Source organism: Chiloscyllium plagiosum, chromosome 8 (genome assembly GCF_004010195.1).
Source record: "Chiloscyllium plagiosum isolate BGI_BamShark_2017 chromosome 8, ASM401019v2, whole genome shotgun sequence".
In the NCBI taxonomy this organism is placed as follows: Eukaryota; Metazoa; Chordata; class Chondrichthyes; order Orectolobiformes; family Hemiscylliidae; genus Chiloscyllium; species Chiloscyllium plagiosum.
This window is the reverse complement of record NC_057717.1, coordinates 37,442,840-37,449,182: the sequence shown is the minus strand read 5'-3', so window position 1 is coordinate 37,449,182 and position 6,343 is coordinate 37,442,840. Positions and strand designations below refer to the sequence as shown.

The 6,343-nt window shown below is 41.8% G+C and overlaps 1 long non-coding RNA gene across 1 annotated transcript in view; it reads right to left on the bottom strand.

Moving 5' to 3' along the window:
* LOC122552412 overlaps positions 1 to 6,343 on the bottom strand; it is an 18,921-nt gene that overhangs the window by 11,839 nt on the left and 739 nt on the right. Inside the window, exon 2 of the long non-coding RNA XR_006312377.1 lies at positions 6,309 to 6,312. This is a non-coding gene — a long non-coding RNA (uncharacterized LOC122552412). The remainder of the gene's footprint in view (positions 1 to 6,308; positions 6,313 to 6,343) is intronic.

The following is a 6,343-nucleotide window of genomic DNA, read 5'->3' as shown; positions in this document are numbered from 1 at the left end:
TTGCTGAAGGAAGTTGCTAAATCTTATACAGTTGGCAAGTCAGTGAACACGCTGGATGATGGATCGTTGTATGATTCACTCACAGCAGAAATTTGTGAAAGAATGAAAGGTTCGTCTCATTGGAGAGATTTTCTGTGGTTCCAATTCCGAGTGACTGTTTGAAATACTAATCAGATCATTGTGTGAAGTATTAGGTTAAAATACTCATGAACAACCCCACTGGATAAACCTGTGTTCCCGATCGCTTGTTATTTTTTTCTCTTTCTTTCGATGTAAATTTATAGAAAGACAAGATTCAATGTAAGGCGGAAAGAAAAATGCGTTCTTTCTCATTACACCAATTTAATCTACAATTGAATAGAATGACTGCTCTCATTCTTCATTTCGAATTTAATGTGGTGTCGATTATTTGTGAATCTCCCGTGTAGTAAAGGGCAAGAAAAAGATTCTCGATCCAGTGTATACCAGAGTGTGATGTGCAAAGAAAAACTGCTAGAGCGGTGCGTAAAGTTAGCAACCAGAGTGTGACTCGAACCCGTGAATGTGGAGCACAGCGGTATAATAACCCACCACCATAATCGCTCGGTCTCCTCAGCACATTTTGTAGTGGGGTGACATGTGAACTCATCAGGCTACATGTGGTGAAAGTCATGTATGAGAAAGTTCCAGAGCGGAATCGAATCCACACCATTGTGTTTCTGCTTTCACTAGAATTATAATAACAGCAAATTCCAATAAATAGCCAGGCTGGTCAGAATGAATAGCTGTTAGTAATACATTCTTAGTCAGAACTGAGTCAGAATGAAACAGGACAAGAATTTTCCGTCAAATTTACATCTGCATTTGACTCATAATTACTTCAGTCACTTTCTCTCTCAAGTGAAGAAGCAGCCATGGTGAGTGAAATAAAGGCGATGTTGTCGCTCAATGGCCTTTCTCATATGGCTGCACCTGAATTGGATTAAATCGCAAGAAATGCAGATTTGTTCGTTTCATTTTAATTTTGCTGAAACCTCACAATGTACATTGTAATAATCGGAAGTGAATTAGATATATCTCATTGGAACGATTAATGTTGTATTCAAATTTGTTCTGACTTTATTGCAGCTTAAGGAAAATACTGCGTAGAAAAACAGAGGGTTAAAGTGCAAAAGAAAACCCATCAATTTTGTTGCTCGTTGCTTTGGCAGATTTAACTGAGTATTAAATGGACCAAACATCATGGTGTTTGTCCTCACATCTTTAACGCATGTCATTAAAGCAGGAAGTCGATCTCCAAGCAACTGGTCACTTCCTATTCATTATGTAATATATTCCCTTCACAATAAATAAAAATCCACTCAGTTCCATTCACAATGCTATAGGTGGAATATTATGCCAAATCTTTCAAAATGCAGAGTTTTGGAACCGAATCTTATTCAGCTGCACACATTAAAGAAATTTCTTTACATTTAAAGTCAACCAACTTAGACATTGTTTCCCTGCAACTTCCGGCCGACTACACTCCACCTCTGCACCTATACCTAGCCACACGCTGTCTCTCTCCTTGTGAAATTTATTTCTTGTATGTCACCAAATGTGCCTTTCCAAATATTTGGAAAAACAGATTCTCGGAGTCAGAGCGTTTCTGTTCTCATTATTTCTTTGTCCTTCAGATGTTTTATCAATGGTATTGAATGCCTGACATCTGGATGTTTACTTACTTGAAAGAAATAATTTTCTACCTTTTACTCTGTCCAAACATTTCATAACCTGAAAAAACCCATTAAGTCTTCCTTGGTTCAGGGATAACTGTTCTCAATTTTCCAAGAAGACAAGTGAACAAAATCTCATCCTCAGTAAACCCCCATCAGCATCTTCTCTAATGGCTTTACATCCCAATAAACACCGTCATTATCAATTCATAGAATCACAGAATCCGACAGTGCAGAAAGAGCATTTCAGTCTATCGAGCCGGTGTCGACTCTCTGAAGAGCATCTCACCCATAGCTAGCTCCCCTCCCTATTTCCTTATATTTCACCTGAAGAAGGGGAATCCCTCCCCCTTATGATTTCAAATAAACCTGTTGGAGTATAACCTGACGTCCTGTGACTTCTGACCTGATCCCCGCGTTACCCACGGCTAATTCACCTAACTCACTTAATTCACTCCCTGGACACCAGAGAGCAATTTAACTTTGCCAATCAACCTAACCCTCCCTCTGAACAGCAGTGCGAATTACTGGTACAATGTTCCATCATACTGAGCAAATGCTGTATCATTTTTTAATGGTTTTATACCCTGGTGTAACAAATGAACCCAAATTCAATGTATCGAAACGCTACTCAGTCCTTTACAATTTCATTCGTGCTGTGGGAAATGTTTCTGCACTCATATTTGAATGCATTTATGTTGTTTCTTCCTCAGCTTCTTGCTTCTAGTAAACACATCAATCCAGAACAAGTCTGTCAAATGCTTTTCATTCCAACACAGTCACAAGGTGAAGTTTGCAGAAGTCACGTGTTTGGCCGTTCACTGACACTCTGCCTCCCTGAGAGCTGCAGTCCTTCCCCACTTTTATTCAGGCAGCACTGTCCTTCCTGTGATACGCCCCATCGAGAATGGAAGGACAGGTATCAATACCCGCACTTGGGAATGGAGCGACAGTTTTAAAACGTTTACACTGTCCCCAGCGGAGAATTGAGCCCTGTGACAGGCGGGGTCACTAAACATTTTACTCCCGAGGGCAAAAATGTCAAAGGAGGGTCTTCAACCAAATGTGGCCACACCTGTCAAAAACAACTGCCTAATGAACTGAATCCCATTTCAGAATGGTTACCCCACAGCCTTATATGTCTTGGCATCAAAAGTTCACATTTGAATATTTATTCAGTTATAAGGGTTTTTGCCACTCTGAAAAATGCAGACAGTGTATTCCAAATTCCAACCACCCACTGGCTGCTAAAGCTTTTGCGCACATCTTCTCAAACCTTTCTGTCTTTCTCCTTCAGTCTCTGGCCCCTGCTGATCGATCCCTCCATCAATGGGAAACTCATTCAGTCAACCCTGTCCATACTCAATCATGTCTTGTCTACATGTCCTTTGCACTGCGACAAACACTCCACTCTGTCCTGTCTTTCTTCACAACTGAAATTCTTCAGCCCAAACAATATCCCAGTAAATATCTCCTGCAATGTTCTCAGTGTGATCACATCCCTGCTATAATGTGACTTGCAAAACTGCACACAACATTCTTGCTAAAGCATAATCGGCATTTGTTTTAAAATTTCTGGATTAGTATGAGGGCGATTCTGGCTAAGCAGAATTTATTATCCATTCCGAATTGTCCAGAGGGCAGTTGAGACTCAACCATATTTCTATGAGTCTGAAGTCACATGCAGCCCAGACGAAGTAAGTATAGCAAATTCCGTCCCGAAATGACATCAGTGGAACAGATTTTTTTTTCCAACAATTGTCAATGGATCTATAGTAGTCATTAGATTCTTCCTTGCAGATATTTTTTGAATCCAAATTTGACAATCATGACATAGTGGGACTCAAGCCCGAGTACGCAGACTATTACATCGGTCTCTGGATTATCAGTCCTATGAAATTATCACAAGACCAACGCAGAAAGCCATAAAGGCTGATCTTTTCCAATAAAATGTCTTTTCACCAAAACTCCCCTGGGTCTTTTCCATGAGCCTGACGCTCCAATTATCTCTGGCCTATGTCAGTAAAAGCTGCTACATGGGGATTGATTTTACAACCACGGTATCCAAATGGATCGATTTGCTTGAAGGTCGACGAATAAAACCTGAAATAAAAGCCTGACTTCAGAAACAGAGATCATGACTTTAATTTCCTGCAATCTCATTCATCCATGTCCCTTATGCAGGGGATTCTACCATCTTCACCCAGTCCTGCCTACGAGAGACTCCAGGACCAGAAACAAACATGAGCTGACCCTGAGTTCAAGAATCGCCACCGTGTGGGGAGGGAGGCTTGTCGGCCCTTTCAGTCCACAGGGTATATCGGAAGCGTATCCCACAAGACCCCACGGTATTCCCTGTCCCATAAGCCTGCATTTCCCATTGTTGATCCCTGTAACTGGTACATCTTTGGTCAGAGGGAGAAATAAAAACGCAAAGGCACAGAGAATGTGCAGACTGCCCACAGACAGACACCCGAGGCTGGGATCACACCCGAGTTTGTGATGAAGCCAGACAGCAATGAACGAGGGGTGAAAATAAATGTTGTCCTGACCAGTCATACTCACACCCTGTGGGTGAATGAGAAAGAATGGAAACACATTAACAACATGGAAAACGGGATTTGCATCTGTGTGGACACAATTTGAAAGGATCGTTTACCCTGCGTAGAAAAAAGGACACTGATACCACAGAGAAAGCAGGGCAATGTGGGAACTGCTGGAAGGGATTCAATTAACCACAGTAATCGAAACTCATTTCTCAGTAACACTGGGGAGAGACCGTTCACCAGTCCCGTGTGTGGGAAGGATGACTGAGCAAAACAACCCCCGGAGACTTCAGCAGGATTACATATGTCATACACTTCAGGTGTTCGATTATGCTGTCAATGCTGCTGTTAATCCCAACCAGCTATTTGTTCCATAGCGTCAATCACAGAGTCATACAGCATGAAAACAGGCCTGTCAGTCCAACCAATCCATGCTGAACATACTGCCAAACTAATCTCGTCCCATCTGCCTCCTGCTGTACCCGTTGAGTGGTTATAATGCCCTTGTAGTTTTATTACTGTGTTGTTATTCCAAAAAACCAGGTAATATTTTGGGGACAAAGAGTTCAGGTCCTGGCATGAGAGATAGTGGAGTTTGAATTCAATAAGCACCTGGAATTGAAGAGTCGCGTGATGACCTGAATCAGATGTGTGTAAATCCCATCTGATTCATTCATGCCAGTTCGGCAAGCAAACTGTTATATTCATCTGCTCTGTCCCACAGGAGACTCCAGATGGATAATACCGTGGTTGACTCTTAAATGTCCTCTGGGAAATAACTGATGTACGAGGCATGAAGAAATTTATTTTAAAAATCCCACTTTCCCATTCATGTTTGGAATCAATTGTCCTTTAAATGTTGCAAACGTATCCTCATCCATCACTTCCTGAGCAAGTTAATTGCACACGTAAAACACCTTCCTTAAAAAAAGCCTCACGTGATGTTTTTCAAAAAAATCTCTCTCTTTTCATCTTCAACAGATGCCCTCTCGCCTTGAAATTCCCCTCCTGGGAAAAGGCCGCTATCGTTAACTCTAACTTGCCTCTCAATAATTGATAAACTTCTATCAGGTCGCCGTTCAAACTCCTATTCTAGAGTGAAAACAGTCTCAACTAGGAACTGCAGATGAGAGATCAGAGTCCAGAGTGTTGTGCTGGGAAAGCATAGCAGGTCAGGCAGCATTTGAGGAGCAGGAGAATCGACGTTTCGGGGAAGAGCCTGATGAAGGACACTTGCGCAAAAAAAAATTCTCCTGCTCCTGGGATGCTGCCTTACCTGTTGTGGTTTTCCAGCACCCCGATCTCGAATCTGAAAATAGTCTCAGCCTATCCAGCTTTTCATTATAACTCAAACCTTCCACACACGGCAACAAGCGTGCATACTTTTCTGAACCTGCTCCAACTGAATAATATCATTTCAACAACTGGGCGACCAGAACTGGACATAATATACCAGAAGTGGCCTCATCAATGTCCTGCAAAGCTTCAACATAACGTTCCAACTCCTATACACGAACGACTGAACAATGAAGGGAAGTATGTTAAATGCCTTTGAACCATCTTGTCTGTAGGTGATGCAAACGACAAGGAATCATCCACCTGCACCCCTAGCTTCCGTGTTCTCCAACACTGCACAACTTGTTGCTGTACCAAAATGCAATACCTTCCATTTATCCAGATTGCACTCCATGTTACATTTTTCAATCCAACGACTCATTGGATTAAGATCCTTTTGAAATTTAGATAATCTTTCTCATTGTCGACAATTCTAACGTCGCCTGCAAACCGACAAAGCATGCCTGCAGTGAGTTCCACTGTTTTCTCATATAGATCAATGACTCATATTTACTTGTAGTGGCCGTGATTTAGCAGTGTGCGGATCATACAACAGTTAGTCATGCAATTAACCATGAGGAAGAAAGCCGCAGACTGCAGGGAGATACTAAACAATTGGAAAGAAAAATAGTGAAAACAATTCATTCCAGGCAAGTTGGTGACAGTGAAGCAAGTTCAAACTTCAAACCAGACGCCCTCGCTCCAGTTGTGGCACTCAGCTGTCTCAGCAAACTGCACTATAGATTGCTATAAACGGGAAAAAAAATT